Source organism: Arachis stenosperma, chromosome 3 (genome assembly GCF_014773155.1).
Source record: "Arachis stenosperma cultivar V10309 chromosome 3, arast.V10309.gnm1.PFL2, whole genome shotgun sequence".
NCBI lineage: Eukaryota > Viridiplantae > Streptophyta > Magnoliopsida > Fabales > Fabaceae > Arachis > Arachis stenosperma.
The window spans coordinates 103,792,114-103,810,177 of NC_080379.1; the positions used below are offsets into that span (position 1 = coordinate 103,792,114).

At 38.4% G+C, this 18,064-nt stretch overlaps 1 non-coding gene across 1 annotated transcript; it reads left to right on the top strand.

The window, feature by feature from the left end:
- Window positions 1-223: 223 nt before the first annotated feature.
- Window positions 224-327, top strand: LOC130972530 (small nucleolar RNA R71). The gene has a single exon (XR_009083692.1). It is a non-coding gene; the product is annotated as a small nucleolar RNA R71 (small nucleolar RNA).
- The last annotated feature ends 17,737 nt before the right edge of the window (window positions 328-18,064 follow it).

Consider the following 18,064-nt stretch of genomic DNA (forward strand, 5'->3'; position numbering starts at 1 on the left):
GGCTAGAATTGTATCAACATGGTTCAGCTCCATGACTCCCTTAGTGTTGTGTCTCTCTGAAGCATAGTAGTACTCATTCTCAGCCACTGTCTCAATCACTTCAATGGCTTCTTCCACAGTCTTTTTCCTGTTCAATGAACCTCCTGATGAATGGTCTACAGCCTTCCTTGATTCATAAGAAAGTCCATCATAGAAAATATGCAATTGCACCCAGTCATGGAACATGCCTGGTGGGCATTTCCTTGTCAAATCCTTAAACCTCTCCCATGCCTCGTAGAGAGTTTCACCATCTTGTTGTCTAAAAGTCTGAACCTCAGATCGAAGCCTATTGACCTTTTGTGGGGGGTAGAAACGTGCCAGAAACTTGCTTTCTACCTCATCCCAGGTTGTTAGGCTCCCCCTTGGGAATGATTCCAGCCACTTAGCTGCCTTGTCCCTAAGCGAAAATGGGAACAAGAGCAGTTTATAGGCATCTTCCTGGACTCCATTGGACTTCATAGTGTCGCAAATTCTCAGGAATTTTGTGAGATGTTGGTTTGGATCTTCATTAGCACTCCCACCAAATGAACAATGATTCTCCACCAGTGATATTAGCTGTGGTTTGAGTTCAAAATTGTTGGCCTGAATGGGTGGTTTCTGAATGCTGCTACCACAATTCCCAGAGGTTGGGTTTATGTATGAACCAAGAACCCTCCTCTCGGGAATGGCATTGTTTCCATCAGCTCTCTCATGGTTGTGAACTTCTCTATCCATGTTGAGATCTAGAGCTTCCTCAAAATTGTCCTCAGATTCTCCTTCAGATTCTTCTTCTCCCAGTACTCTCTTCCCTCTTGCTTCCCTTCTAAGTTTATGAAGGGTCCTCTCTGGTTCGGTATATGGATGAGTTGATGTCTCTCCTCTCCTACCTGTCATACAAGAACACAGCACAGGCAACGAACAAGTGAAATACTCTTGGTTAATGGAAGAGTATGGTTAGAGCAGTTGAGGAATTAATTCAAATAGTTAGTGAGTCAGTGAGTTAGTTGCTTGAATTTAAAGGCATAAAGAAAGAAAGCAAGTAACAGAGTGCAGAAATTAAAATTCAACAAGTAACTTGAACTGAATTAACAAAACAAGAAAAATGCTCAATCTAGTTAACTTCCAATTTGAGAATTGTCAATCGAAAACCAATCCCCGGCAACGGCGCCATAAACTTGATGCTACGATTTTAGGAAATTTCACGATCGGCAAAAATTCCTTCAGGCAAGTGCACCGGTTATCGTCAAGTAAAAACTCACAATAGAGTGAGGTCGAATCCCACAAGGATTGGTTGAGTGAGCAATTCGGATTAGAAGTGTGTTCTAGTTGAGCGGAATCAAGATTTAGATGAGAATTGCGGAATGTAAAATTGGCGGGAAACGTAAATGGCAAGAAATTGAAATTGCGGAATCTTAAATTGCATGAATTAAAGAGCGAGAAGCTAAATTGCTGAAATTAAAAAGGGATCGGGGTGATTGCATGAATTTAATTGCAGAATGTAAAGAGAAAGTGGTAGATCAGAAATGGGGAATTCATTGGGTTTCAGGAGATATTGAGATCTCCGAATCAAAACATTTTTTATCCCTTCCTCAACCAATGCATTCATTGAATTTTGCTTGGCAATCTTATATGATTGGATCCCAATCCCTTGGCTCACCAATTCTCTCTAAAAACAAACAAATTCCCAATCCCTTGGTTTAAATGTTCATAAGAAGAGATGATGCTCGATCACTGATTATACCACACAGTTTCATGAACCACAATTTGGTAGGATTACATGTCACAATATCCATCCAAACCCCAATCCAATTCACTGTGAGAAAGCTTCTCTAGCATGAATCCTCCATTCCTTTCCCAAGGTTCCGAAGGATTCCAATTATGGATAGTTTCTTTCCCAAGACAACTAACCAATGGAATTAGATCGAGAAGCTTTCTAACAAAATTCAAGAGAAAAGATTGAAGAAGAAGATAAAAACTATTATTGATTCATTGAATTACAATAGAGCTCCCTAACCCAATGAAAGGGGTTTAGTGAGTCATAGCTCTGAATTCAATTATAAAAAGTATGAAAACTCGAAAAATGATCCCCCTCCGTTCCTAACTAACTTAAATTCTATCCTATTTATACACTTTCTAAATTGAGCTTCTGTTGTGTTTCTTGGGCTTTGAGGCCTTTCCCTGATTTCCTTTTGCTTTGGGTTTATGATCCATAATCCTGATGAGGCTGCTGATCCAATTCTGTAACATTCATTGAGCCAACTTAGTGATAATCAAGTAATGACACATGACTCAACAAATTGAAATTCCAGACTCATCAATTCTTCAGGCCCAATCCCATAAACCATGATATTCAATTGGGTTTCGTACCAGAGTACGTTTAAGTTAATGTTTGTGCTCAAATGCTAACTTAAACTGCAATATCTTTGGCCCAGAAACCTTTTCAAATAGTGGCGTTTAAGTTGCAGTTTAAGCTTAAACTGCAACTTAAACGCCAGACACTTCCAGTGATGCCTTTTGTGGAAGCACGTTTAAGTTCCAGTTTAAGCTTAAACTGGAACTTAAACGTTGGACACTCCTGGAGGTGGTATAACTCAAGCACGTTTAAGCTTCAGTTTAAGGTTAAACTGAAGCTTAAACGTGGAAATGGAAGAAAGCAACCCTGGAGGAGAATTTTGGTCGAACACGTTTAAGCTTCAGTTTAAGGTTAAACTGAAGCTTAAAGTGGAAATGAAGAAAGCAACCCTGGAGGAGAATTTTGGTCGAACACGTTTAAGCTTCAGTTTAAGGTTAAACTGAAGCTTAAACGTGGAAATGAAGAAAGCAACCCTGGAGGAGAATTTTGGTCGAACACGTTTAAGCTCCAGTTTAAGGTTAAACTGGAGCTTAAACGTGGAAATGGCTCCCTGGTGCATTTCTCATTTCTGGCGTTTAACTTCCAGTTTAAGGTTAAACTGGAGGTTAAACGCCACTTTCAGCTTTTCCTCAGCTTTCATGATTTTGGCGTTTAAGCTCCAGTTTAAGCTTAAATTGGAGCTTAAACGCCACTGATAGTTCCCAGCATTATATGGCTTGGCAGTTTAAGTTCCAGTTTAAGCTTAAACTGGAACTTAAACTCCACATGTGATATTCAAGCTTCCTTTATTGATTTTGTTGCTTCCTTGTGATGTGTGGAAAACGATCCAACACAAAACTCACCGGCAAGTGTACCGGGTCGCATCAAGTAATAATAACTCACATGAGTGAGGTCGATCCCACAGGGATTGAAAGATTGAGCAATTTTAGTTTAGTGGTTGGTTTAGTCAAGCGAATCAAGTATTGGTTGAGAGATTTGTGTTTAACAGGAAGTAAATGACAGTAAATGAAAAGGGGGAAGGGCAAATTGTAGTAAATTAAAGAACAGGAAGGTAAAATGGACTGAATCTTAAAGAACAAGAAAGTAAATGACTGAAACTTAAAGTGCAAGAAATGTAAATTACAGTAACTTAAACGGCAAGAAAGATAAATGGCTTGAATATAAAAGGGGTTTGAGGACTGGGATTGCAGAATCTAAACAGAGAGAAAGTAAATTGCAATAATTAAGAGAGCAAAAATTTAATCAGAAGTAGTAAGCATTCAAACAGAAAGGAAATAAAGTGCAGAAGAGGTTCACAGAAGAACCAAAAGTAAAATTGGGTCTCAGGTCTCAAGAGACTAGGTAGCAGAGCCTAGATCTCTATTTGCCTTCCTAGATCCAAGTTAACAAAGCAATTGACAAGAATTAGAAGAAGAAGCAGTAGAGAAAATGAAATTCAACTTGATTATGCAGAAACAGAATTGAAGAGATTTTGAATGGAGGTTGAGACAGAATTTCCTCAACTCTTCACACCCAAAACTCAGAAACAGAAGATTAGAATTGCTAAGGCAAGAACGAGGGAGAAGAGAGATCAATTCCCTCCCCAATTCTCAGAATTCTCGGTTCAGTCACCAAGAAAGTATTCAAAAGCTCCCAAAATAAAAGTAAAAATTCAAAGCTAAAAGTAAAGGTGCTAATTACATCAAACTAACTCCTATTTATACACTTTCTATTCTTGGATTTTGGGATTTGGATGGGCTTTTGATTTGGTGAAATTGGGTTGAAAGAGGCCTTGGTTAATTGCTCTTGAAGTTTGAAGAGAAACCCAAGTGAACCATGTGAACCGGATTTGAATTTTTGCCAAGTTGGATTCAAAGTTTGAGTTGAAGTTTGGGGTCAAACTTTGAGGCCAACTTTTCATATCAGCAATTCAATTTTTCTGGTGCCAAAGTTGGCCTTCAAGTTTGGGGGCAAACTTCAGCGCAAACTTTGGCCTTTCCTTAAATACAATTGGCGCCAAAGTTGGCCTCCAAGTTTGGGGGCAAACTTGAGCGTAAACTTTGGTTACCCTGGGTGAGAAATTGACATGCCAAAGTTGGCCTCCAAGTTTGGGGGCAAAATTGAGCGCAAACTTTGGCTATCCTGGGAGGAATCAACATGCCAACGTTAGCCTCCAAGTTTGGGGGCTAACGTTGGCGCAAACTTTGAGTGCCCAGGGAAGAAATTTCAACTTCTCAAGTTAGCCTTCAAGTTTGGGGGCAAACTTTGAGGCTAACTTTGCACCAAAAGTTTGTGCCAAAGTTTGGGGGCTAACTTCAACTCCAACTTTATGTTTCTTGGTTCAATTTCACTTGTTTCATTGCTCCCTCTTTGCTTCTAGCCGTTCCTTCTTTCTTCCACTTTTCTCCAAGCTTTCTTCACCTATCATAAATCAACCAAACACATCAAAGCTATGCTCAAAATCATGAGATATTCAATCTATCATAATATGCAACAATTATAGCATAAAACCTCATGAATTTGCATTAATTCACATATGGTTGATTGATTTAGAGAAGTTATGCATTTTCACTCCAAATCACTTACTTAGGATACAAGAAAGTGCATAAATGCTATCAAAACAAGTGAAATTAGCTTGAAAAATGGGTATATGATGACTTGTCATCACAACACCAAACTTAAATCTTGCTTGTCCCCAAGCAAGCATCAAAACTAAGAGTACATGAAATGAATTAATAAGAGGATATTATCCTTTTTATGCAGATAGCAGAACTTGATCCATGGGGCATTTATGCAGACAATGACAACTCAAGTTATTGTTCCTGTTACATAATACATATCTTTCTTCAAAAGCTTGCTAAACTTGCTGTTATAAGACTCACTTTTTGACTCACTCCCTTGCTAACTCTTCTTGGCTTATAATGCTTTAACAAGCTTATTATTCTTTTAGAGGTTGGGTGTCAAATGCTGCAGCATAGCCTTTGGCTTTATTTTCTTTTCTTTTGCTCAACATCTTTCCACCACAGACACATGGCTCACTAATTCTTCTTAGGATCATTGATGCCCAGCATCTCTTTGGATAACTAAATGTTTTGTATCTAAGTTGCTCTTTATTGTGGATTTTCAATTGGCCATCCCAAATTAGTTGATCTAAGTGACCGGGTTTTAAAATACCCCTTAGAATTTACTCATCCAAGCAGATCTTAGTACAAGAACACCACAGGCATATGTCCTAAGGTCCAAGCTATTGGTGTCCAACCTTTATTCTTTGTTTTTCTTGCCATTTTGGCTTTTTCTTTCTCTTTCTTTCTGTTTTTATTACCAAGGGTTGTTTCATTCTTGATAAGAGCTTTTATAACAGCAAGCTAACTCACACTTGAATGAGAATGATAATATGCAACAATTATTTCATGAGTTATACATTTAATCAAACACATGTACCACCACCAACTTCCATTCATGCTTATGCAACATTGGATATTTCACTTTTCAATTCAAACCAAACTCTTTTATTCAAGCATATGGGAAACAAAACAATTTTCAAGCTAAGTGATGGATACAAGCATTATGCAGATTTAGCATTTTTAACAAGCTATTTCACTTACAGCTAGACGAACACTTTAGCAAGATATACAATGGTTCCCATGTTCAAAACAACACACAGCAGCAAAGATTAAGTTCAGATACAACCTTTGAAGTTGCAGCCCTTTGATTCTTCCTTCTGTTGTGTTCTCTGAGTTAAAATGCATAGTGTCTTCAAATGTTGGCTCATATCCTGCATAGTTCTCAAAGTTGCTTGCTTCTCAAGCCCTTAGTTATATGGTTAGTGTGCATAAACTGAGTGTGGTTTCAGGATTTGTTTTGGTGTGTGAACACCAAACTTAATTGTTTTGCCACTGTCTCAGATGTAACAAGTTAACCATATTTGAAACCATGTATCCTTGCTAAGGTTTAATGGATTTAGAGCTAGAAAATAATTCAACAGTTGAATAATGTGGTTGATTGCTTGGAGCTAGAATCATGCAAGATGTGAGAATGTGTTTTTAACTGATATTTTTGGTGGGACACCAAACTTAGAAGTTTTCATTCTCCCTCAAATTGTTTTGGTGTGCAACACCAAACTTAGCTCCTTGCAATGCATACCAATTATTCAACATTTTTATTGAAAAGCTATGAAAGAAAGACTACCTCAGGTTGGGTTGCCTCCCAACAAGCGCTCTTTTATTGTCACTAGCTTGACATCTTCTGTTTTTGCTTCAAGGAGGATTTAGGCTCTGGGCCTCTGTTTCTTTGTTCCATTGCCCTCCTAGGTACAGTTTTGCTCTATGACCATTTGCTGTAAACCGATTCTTTGTTGCTTCATCTAGCAATTCAATACTCCCATAAGGGAAAACCTTAGTCACCAAGTATGGACCAGTCCACTTAGACTTAAGCTTGCCAGGGAATATCTTGAGCCGAGAGTTATACAAGAGAACTTGTTGTCCATGTTTGAACTCTTTCTTCAAAATCTTCCTGTCATGCCATCTCTTAGCTTTTTCCTTGTATATCTTGGTATTTTCATAAGCTTCTAGCCTAAACTCATCTAGCTCATTCAGTTGCAATAATCTTTTCTCTCCTGCTGCTTCAGAATCCAGATTTAGAAGTTTGGTAGCCCAAAAGGCTTTGTGCTCAAGCTCTACAGGGAGATGACAAGATTTGCCATATAGCAATTGAAATGGGGACTTCCCAATAGGAGTTTTGAAAGCTGTTCGGTATGCCCAAAGTGCATCTTCCAACTTCCTAGCCCAATCCTTTCTTGTGCTACCAACTGTCTTTTCTAGGATCTTCTTCAGTTCCCTGTTTGCTAACTCTGCCTGCCCATTAGTTTGGGGATGATATGGTGTGGCTACCTTATGAATAACTCCATATTTGTGGAGAAGTTTCTCCATTTGTCTATTACAAAAATGGCCACCACCATCACTGATGAGACCCTTGGGCACTCCATATCTAGTAAAGATGTGCTTCTTTAGGAATTGAAGTACAATTTGTGCATCACAGGTGGTTGTGGCTATGGCTTCCACCCATTTTGACACATACTCCACTGCTACCAAGATATATCTGAATGAATAAGAGGGGGGAAAGGGTCCCATGAAATCAATGCCCCATAGATCAAACAATTCTACTTCCAAAATGAAGTTCTGTGGCATCTCGTTCCTTTTTGTTAATCCTCCTGCTCTTTGGCATTCATTACATTGGTGGATAAACTCCCTGGCATCTTTGAAGATGGTTGGCCAATAGAACCCACTTTGTAGTATCTTTGCTGCTGTTCTTTCTGGACCAAAGTGTCCGCCGTACGCAGAGCCATGGCAATGCCATAATATATCTTGCATTTCACTCTCAGGGACACATCTTCTAATTATTCCATCAGAACATCTTTTGAACAAGTAAGGTTCATCCCACAAGAACCTCTTTGCTTCATTGATTAGCTTCTTCACTTGTTGCTTAGTGAATTCTTGAGGTATCTTCCTCCCCACTTTGTAATTAGCCATATCAGCAAACCATGGTGCTTGTTGAACCAGCATAAGATGTTCATCTGGGAAGCTTTCATTCACAGGCAATGAAGCCTTTTGAATTGTTTCTGGTGGCAGCCTTGACAAATGATCAGCAACTAGATTTTCAGTGCCTTTCCTGTCCCTTACCTCAATGTCAAATTCTTGTAAGAGTAGAATCCACCTGATGAGTCTTGGTTTAGCATCCTGTTTTGACATCAAATACTTGAGAGCAGCATGATCAGTATAAACCACAATCTTAGATCCTATCAAGTACGATCTAAACTTATCAAATGCATAGACTACAGCTAACAACTCCTTCTCTGTTGTAGTGTAATTTTTTTGAGCTTCATTCAATACTTTACTTGCATAATATATGACATGATGCAAGTTTCCCTTCTTCTGTCCAAGTACAGCACCAATTGCAATTTCACTTGCATCACACATGAGTTCAAATGGTAAGTTCCAATCCGGAGGTGTGATAATTGGTGCGGTTGTAAGTTTCTGTTTTAAAGTTTCAAAAGCATGCTGGCACTCTTTATCAAAAACAAAAGGTTGATCAATCATCAAAAGATTACTCAAAGGTTTGGCTATTTTAGAAAAATCTTTGATAAACCTTCTATAAAAACCTGCATGCCCCAAGAAACTTCTAACAGATTTCACATTAGTTGGTGGAGGGAGTTTTTCTATTATTTCCACCTTTGCCTTGTCAACCTCTATTCCTCTTCTTGAAACCTTATGACCAAGAACAATCCCCTCAGGTACCATGAAATGGCACTTCTCCCAGTTCAAAACCAAATTAGTTTCTTGGCATCGTTTCAAGACAAGAGTTAGATGGTTTAAGCAAGTATTGAAATTATCACCAAAAACAGAGAAGTCATCCATAAAAACTTCTAAAAATTTTTCAACCATATCTGAGAAAATGGAAAGCATACACCTTTGAAAAGTGGCTGGGGCATTGCATAATCCAAATGGCAATCTTCTATAAGCAAAAACTCCAACTGGGCATGTGAATGAAGTCTTTTCTTGATCTTTTGGATCCACCACTATCTGATTATACCCCGAATATCCATCCAAGAAACAATAATAAGCATGGCCAGCCAACCTTTCAAGCATTTGGTCAATGAAAGGAAGTGGGAAATGATCTTTGCGTGTGGCATCATTCAATCTTCTATAGTCAATACACATCCTCCACCCTGTCACAGTTCTGGTGGAAATGAGTTCATTCCTTTCATTGACAATGACTGTCATCCCACCTTTCTTTGGTACCACTTGAACTGGGCTTATCCATGAGCTATCGGAGATAGGATATATAATTCCTGCATTCTATAATTTCATCACTTCCTTCTGGACGACCTCCTTCATTGCAGGGTTGAGTCTTCTCTGAGGTTGAATCACTGCTTTGGAATTGTTTTCCAAAAGAATCTTATGCATGCATACTGTAGGGCTGATGCCTTTCAGGTCATCAATGGTCCAACCTAAGGCATCCTTGTGAGCTCTGAGAACATCGAGAAGCTCTCCTTCTTCTTTCTTTGTCAAGGACGAATTGATGATCACGGGGAGGCTTTCTGAAGTGCCAAGAAATGCATATTTGAGATGAGAAGGTAATGGCTTCAATTCTTGCTTTTGCACCACTTCTTTCTTGCTTGGTTTCTCCTCTTTGCTTATGAAAGCCTCAGCCACATGTTCCTCTATTGTTTCTTGATTGTCTTTTTCTTGCTCATGTTGGTCAATGTCTAACATTTCTTCCACCAGGCTCTCTATCATATCCACCCTCAAATGATCTTCCTGCTCTGGAGGGTGTTGCATTGACTTGAAAACATTGATGATCATTTGCTCATTGTGTACTCTAAAAATCATTTCCCCTTTTTCCACATCTATAATGGCTCTTGCAGTTGCTAGAAATGGTCTGCCCAAGATGATGGAACTGTTGCCTTCCTCATCAGTATCTAGAATTACAAAGTCCGCAGGGAAGATAAATTTTCCAACCTTAACCAGCAAATTTTCCACAATGCCATTCGGTGTCTTGATTGATCTGTCTGCCATGACTAGTGACATCCTGGTGGGTTTGAGTTCTTCTATGGCAAGCTTCTTCATCATGGACAAGGGAATTAAGTTGATACTAGCTCCAAGATCACAAAGAGCTTTGTCCAAGGATAGTTTGCCTATAGTGCATGGCACTACAAAACTCCCTGGATCCTTAAGCTTTGGTGGAATTCCTTTTTGGAGCACGGCGCTACATTCTTCACTTAGCATCACTGTTTCCTTTTCATTCCAATCTCTTTTCTTGTTGATGAGCTCCTTTAAGAACTTGGCATACAAAGGCATTTGTTCCAGTGCCTCAGCCAGAGGTATGTTGATTTCCAACTTCTTAAAAGTCTCAAGAAATTTGTGGAAATGCTGATCCTTTGTTTCCTTGTGAAATCTCTGTGGATAAGGCAGTGGTGGTGTTGAGCTTTTCTCCACTTGATGCTGTTTTGGAACTGGTTCCTCCAAGATCTTCTTTCCTTTCTTCAAATTCTGTGGTTTGTTGTCTTCCTCTGTGAGTTTTTCTGGAGCATTCTTGCTTATCATGTCTTTGTTGATGGCTTCATCATTCTTTGTTGGCTCAGTGTCATTCTCCATAAGCTTCTTTGTTGCTCCTTGGTTACCATCTATTAACACTTTTCCACTTCTTAGTTGCACGACCTTGCATTCTTCCTTTGGGTTAGGAATGGTGTCACTAGGTAGTGAACTTGATGGTTTTTCAACAGAAATCTTCTTGGAGATTTGTCCAATCTGCCTCTCTAGGTTCTTCATGGAGGCTTTTTGATTCTTGGTTGTCAATTCTTGGTTCTTCATTAGTTTCTCCATGAGCAACTCTAGATTGGTGATCCTTTGTGAGTCTTGTGAGATGGGTTGATTTTGGGTTGTTGATGGATGATGATAAGTGTTTTGGTTAGTTGGTTGGTTATTGGGTGGGTATTGGTTAGAATTTGGGTAGTTGTTTTGTGGTTTTCTGTATGTATTTTGGTTAGTGTTTGGCTGGGGGTTATGGTTTGTGTTTTTCCAATTGTTCTGGCCTGTGTTTCTTTGCCATGGTTGTTGGTTTTGATTATGGTTGTCTCCCCATCTGAGGTTGGGATGGTTCTTCCAAGATGGATTGTAAGTATCACCATAGACTTCATTTGTTCCAGGATTTTGGTTGTGCATGTATTGAACTTGCTCTTGCTGTTGCTCTTCTTGTGTTTCTTCACTTTGCACCCAAGTAGTTGGAGATTGGCTTGTGGTGCTTACTGCTGCCACTTGCAAGCCATCAATCCTTTTGGCCATTTGCTCAAATTGTTGTTGAATCTGCTGCTGCATCATCTTGTTCTGAGCCAGAATAGAATCAACTCCTTCCAACTCCATTACTCCTCTTCTCTGTGATGGTTGGCGTTGTCTTTGGTGAGCAAAGAATATTGGTTGTTGGCCACCATATCAATGAGGTTTCGAGCTTCCTCTGTGGTCTTCATGAGTTGCAAGGATCCTCCTGCAGAGTGATCAAGAGCTTCTTGAGCTTTAAGAGTGAGTCCTTCATAGAAGTTTTGCAACTTATCCCATTCAGTAAACATTTCTGGAGGACATTTCCTCAATAGAGCCTTATATCTTTCCCATGCTTCATATAAGCTCTCGGCCTCCAATTGAGTGAATGTTTGAACCTCTGTCTTCAACCTTAGAACTCTTTAAGGGGGGTAGAATTTGGCAAGAAACTTGCTCACCAAGTCATCCCAAGTGTTGATGCTTTCTTTTGGAAAGGTTTCTAGCCATTGAGTGGCTTTATCTCTGAGAGAGAATGGGAAGAGTAGCAACTTATAGCTATCAGGAGGTACACCATTTGTTTTCACTGTGTCACAGATTCTCAAGAAGGTAGACAAATGTTGATTCGGATCCTCCAAAGGACCTCCTCCAAAAGAACAATTGTTTTGAACCAGAGTGATGAGTTGTGGCTTGAGTTCAAAGTTGTTTGCATTGACATTGGGAGGAAGAATGCTACTCCCACAATGCCTAGCATTTGCAAATGTGTATGAAGCCAAGACTCTTCTCTGTTGGTCATTGTTGGCTCCTCCTCCTGGTTGATTGGTATCTCCTTCCATATCTTGGAATTCCTCCTCAGATTCTTCTTCTTCTCCAACAATGTTCTTCCCTCTTTCGGCTCTTCTTATCCTCCGAAGGGTTCTTTGATCAATTTCAGAGATGATAGGGGAAGATCTTCCTATACCTGACATACAAACACACAACAATAAACACACAGACCCAGAAAATTAATAAAACTCCAATCTATTGCTAGAATGAGGTTTTGGTTAGTTTAAGCAAAAATTCAAACAGTTAGTGTGTTAGTAAGAATTAGAATAACAGAAAAGAAAAAGTGCTTAATCTAGACCTCCACTTCACTTAATCATTGTCAATCTATTTCAATCCCCGGCAACGGCGCCAAAAACTTGATGTGTGGAAAACGATCCAACACAAAACTCACCGGCAAGTGTACCGGGTCGCATCAAGTAATAATAACTCACATGAGTGAGGTCGATCCCACAGGGATTGAAGGATTGAGCAATTTTAATTTAGTGGTTGGTTTAGTCAAGTGAATCAAGTATTGGTTGAGAGATTTGTGTTTAACAGGAAGTAAATGACAGTAAATGAAAAGGGGGAAGGGCAAATTGTAGTAAATTAAAGAACAGGAAGGTAAAATGGACTGAATCTTAAAGAACAAGAAAGTAAATGACTGAAACTTAAAGTGCAAGAAATGTAAATTATAGTAACTTAAACGGCAAGAAAGATAAATGGCTTGAATATAAAAGGGGTTTGAGGACTGGGATTGCAGAATCTAAACAGAGAGAAAGTAAATTGCAATAATTAAGAGAGCAAAAATTTAATCAGAAGTAGTAAGCATTCAAACAGAAAGGAAATAAAGTGCAGAAGAGGTTCACAGAAGAACCAAAAGTAAAATTGGGTCTCAGGTCTCAAGAGACTAGGTAGCAGAGCCTAGATCTCTATTTGCCTTCCTAGATCCAAGTTAACAAAGCAATTGACAAGAATTAGAAGAAGAAGCAGTAGAGAAAATGAAATTCAACTTGATTATGCAGAAACAGAATTGAAGAGATTTTGAATGGAGGTTGAGACAGAATTTCCTCAACTCTTCACACCCAAAACTCAGAAACAGAAGATTAGAATTGCTAAGGCAAGAACGAGGGAGAAGAGAGATCAATTCCCTCCCCAATTCTCAGAATTCTCGGTTCAGTCACCAAGAAAGTATTCAAAAGCTCCCAAAATAAAAGTAAAAATTCAAAGCTAAAAGTAAAGGTGCTAATTACATCAAACTAACTCCTATTTATACACTTTCTATTCTTGGATTTTGGGATTTGGATGGGCTTTTGATTTGGTGAAATTGGGTTGAAAGAGGCCTTGGTTAATTGCTCTTGAAGTTTGAAGAGAAACCCAAGTGAACCATGTGAACCGGATTTGAATTTTTGCCAAGTTGGATTCAAAGTTTGAGTTGAAGTTTGGGGTCAAACTTTGAGGCCAACTTTTCATATCAGCAATTCAATTTTTCTGGTGCCAAAGTTGGCCTTCAAGTTTGGGGGCAAACTTCAGCGCAAACTTTGGCCTTTCCTTAAATACAATTGGCGCCAAAGTTGGCCTCCAAGTTTGGGGGAAAACTTGAGCGCAAACTTTGGTTACCCTGGGTGAGAAATTGACATGCCAAAGTTGGCCTCCAAGTTTGGGGGCAAACTTGAGCGCAAACTTTGGCTATCCTGGGAGGAATCAACATGCCAACGTTAGCCTCCAAGTTTGGGGGCTAACGTTGGCGCAAACTTTGAGTGCCCAGGGAAGAAATTTCAACTTCTCAAGTTAGCCTTCAAGTTTGGGGGCAAACTTTGAGGCTAACTTTGCACCAAAAGTTTGTGCCAAAGTTTGGGGGCTAACTTCAACTCCAACTTTATGTTTCTTGGTTCAATTTCACTTGTTTCATTGCTCCCTCTTTGCTTCTAGCCGTTCCTTCTTTCTTCCACTTTTCTCCAAGCTTTCTACACCTATCATAAATCAACCAAACACATCAAAGCTATGCTCAAAATCATGAGATATTCAATCTATCATAATATGCAACAATTATAGCATAAAACCTCATGAATTTGCATTAATTCACATATGGTTGATTGATTTAGAGAAGTTATGCATTTTCACTCCAAATCACTTACTTAGGATACAAGAAAGTGCATAAATGCTATCAAAACAAGTGAAATTAGCTTGAAAAATGGGTATATGATGACTTGTCATCACCTTGCCTAGCCTCTTCTTCCCTGAAATCATCCAAACAACTGCATCAAAGTCTTGCAAAATTTCATGAGAAATCTTCCATTCATAGCATTCAAGTAATATAACTAAAAACTCATGGAATTTGCATCAAAATCATACTGTTTGGATGGTTCATTGCTTTGTTATTCATTTAACCATTCTTGGTTACTTTAAGCTCAAGAAAATGCATAAAACAACTAAAACTAACAGAAAAATGCTAGTGAAACTAGCCTAAGACGCCTTGGCATCACTGGATTCAGCCGCCTTTGTGGTTGAACTACTAGCTTGGCGTCACCCTCCAGTAAGATCTTGTGCATGCATCTGGCTGGGCTAATGCCCTTGAGATCACTGATGGACCACCCAAGAGCTGTCTTGTGTGTCCTTAGCACTTGAATTAGTGCTTCCTCTTCCTGTGGCTCTAAGGTATAGCTTATGATTACAGGAAAGGTATCACCTTCTCCCAGAAATGCATATTTCAGAGATGGTGGTAATGGTTTGAGCTCGAGTTTGGGAGGTTTCTCCTCTTCCTGAGGGATTTTCAGAGGTTCTACTATTCTCTCTGGTTCCTCCATATCAGGCTGAACATCTTTAAAGATATCCTCTAGCTCTGATTCGAGACTCTCAGCCATATTGACCTCTTTTACCAGAGAGTCAATAATATCAACGCTCATGCAGTCATTTTGGGTGTCTGAATGCTGCATGGCTTTGACAACATTCAACTTGAACTCATCCTCATTGACTCTCAGGGTTACTTCCCCTTTTTGAACATCAATGAGGGTTCGGCCAGTTACTAGGAAAGGTCTTCCCAGAATGAGAGTTGCACTCTTGTGCTCCTCCATTTCCAGCACCACAAAGTCAGTGGGAAAGGCAAATGGCCCAACCTTGACAATCATGTCTTCAATCACGCCTGATGGGTATTTAATGGAGCCATTAGCAAGTTGGAGACATATCCGAGTTGGTTTAACTTCATCAGTCAACCCAAGCTTTCTGATAGTAGCTGCAGGTATTAGATTAATACTTGCCCCAAGATCACATAGAGCTTGCTTGGTACAAGTACCTTCTAATGTGCATGGTATCATAAAGCTTCTCGGATCTTTAAGCTTCTCAGGTAAGCTTTTTAGAATGACTGCACTGCATTCTTTAGTGAGGTAAACTTTCTTAGTTTCCCTCCAATCCTTCTTATGACTTAAGATTCCTTTTATGAACTTTGCATAAGAGGGTATTTGCTCAAGTGCCTCTGCAAACAGAATCTTTATTTCAAGAGTCCTGAGATAGTCTGAAAAGCGGGCAAATTGCTTATCCTGTTTTGCTTGGCGGAGTTTCTGAGGATAAGGCATTTTGGCTTTATATTCCTCAACCTTAGTTGCTGTAGTTTATTGCCTACAGGTGTGGGCTGAGAAGCCATTTTAGAGGGCTTGTTATCAGCACTTGTATGTGTTTAATCTCCCACTGGCGTTCGAATGCCAGGGGTGAAAACTAGAGTGGCATTAGACGCCATCTCCTTACCTGTTTCTGGCGTTTGGATGCCAGAACTGTGCTTCCTTTGGGCGTTCAACGCCAATTCCTTGCTTGTTTCAGGCGTTGAACGCCAAGACTGAGCATGGTCTAGGCGTTCAGCGCCAGCTTTCCCCCCATTTTCTGGCGTTTGGGCGCCAGAGTCATTCCTTTCTGGGCTCTGATTGTCCTCAGATGGATTTTGGGTGGTTTGCTCATTTCTTAGCTTCCTGCTAACTTGAAGTGAGATATTTAATGTTTTCCCACTCCTTAATTGAACTGCTTGGCATTCTTCTGTTATTTGTTTTGATAACTGCTGTTCTGTCTGCTTCAACTGTATTTCCATATTCATATTAGCCATTCTTGTTTCTAGTAGTATCTCCTTGAATTCGGCTAACTGTTTTGTTAGAAAATCAAATTGCTGATTGAATTCAGCAGCTTGATCTGCAGGACTGAGTTCAGCAGTTACTATTTTAGCCTCTTTGTTAATGGAAGATTCCCTGCTTAGGTACAGTTGCTGATTTCTGGCAACTGTATCAATGAGCTCTTGAGCTTCTTCTATTGTCTTTCTCATGTGTATAGATCCACCAGCTGAGTGGTCTAGAGAAATCTGAGCTCTTTCTGTAAGCCCATAGTAGAAGATGTCTAATTGCACCCACTCTGAAAACATTTCAGAGGGACATTTTCTTAGCATCTTTCTGTATCTCTCCCAGGCATCATAAAGGGATTCATTATCTCCTTGTTTGAAGCCTTGGATGCTTAGCCTTAGCTGTGTCATCCATTTTGGAGGAAAATAGTGATTCAGGAATTTTTCTGACAGCTGTTTCCATGTCTTTATGCTGTCCTTAGGTTGGTTATTTAACCACCTCTTAGCTTGGTCCTTTATAGCAAATGGAAACAGTAATAATCTGTAGACATCCTGATCTACTTCCTTATCATGTACTGTGTCAGCAATTTGTAAAAATTGTGCCAGAAACTCTGTAGGTTCTTCCTGTGGAAGACCGGAATACTGGCAACTTTGCTGCACTATGATAATAAGCTGAGGATTCAACTCAAAGCTACTGACTCCGATGGAGGGTATACAGATACTACTCCCATATGAAGCAGTAGTGGGGTTAGCATATGACCCCAGAGTCCTTCTGGACTATTCATTTCCACTTAGTTCCATGATGGAGCAAGGGAGATGATATGGATGTTGATATTATTTATTTTATTAAAAAAAATTTTATATATATTTTCGAAATAATAAAATAAAATAAAATAAAATAAATAAATAAAAAGAAATAAAATGAAAATAAAAATAAAAATAAAAATTTGAAAATATTTTATGAAGATTTTCGAAAAAAATAAGGAGAGAGAAATTGGTTAGGATATTTTCGAAAATTTTGAGAAAAGATAAACTAGAAGATATGATTTGTAAAAGATAAATATGATAGGAAACAGATGTAATTGAAGATTGAAAAGATATAAAAGGTATTTGAAAAAGATAAATTTGTTTTGAAAAAGATATTGTGAAGATTTGAAAAAGATATTTATGAGTTGAAAAGATTTTAAGAAGGAAAATATATTTTTTTTTTAAATCTTAAAAGGATAAGATTTGAAAAATTTTGAAATTGAAATCTAAATTTTTATAAAAAAAATTCGAAAATATGGCTTAAAAATAGTTAGAAAAGATATTTTTTTTTGAATTTTGAATTTTATGATGAAAGAGAAAAACACATAAAAGACACAAGACTTAAAATTTTTAGATCTAATGCTCCTTGTTTTCGAAAATTTTGGAGGGAAAACACCAAGGAACACCAAACTTAAAAATTTTAAGATCAAAACACAAAGAAGACTCAAGAACACTTTGAAGATTCACAAGAACACCAAGAACAAAAGAAAGAACACTAAACTTAAAATTTTTAGAAAACCAAAGTAATTTTTGAAAATTATATTAAAATTAACAAGAAAACACCAAACTCAAAGTTTGGCACAATATTAAATCAAAAAAATTATTTTTGAAAAAGATTTTAAAAAGAAGATACCCAATTATCAATAACATAGACTAACGCTCTAGCCAATTGGGCAGTAAATGTAACACTTGTTCTAAATAGGTATATTTCTTTTGGAAGACTAATGTTTTGGAAAAACACAAGTGAAACAAGAAAAGACACAGAACAAGAAAAATTAAAGATCAACAAGAAAAATCAACAAGAACAACTTGAAGATCAAAGAGCACAAATTCGAAAATTTAAAGGGAAAATATAAAATATGTAATTGACACCAAACTTAGAACAAAACACTAAACTCACGAAAAATTAAAATTGTGATAAAGGAAAATAATTTTTTTGAAAATTTTTTTGAAAAGGGAATAAAGGACTCAGAATTTAATAAC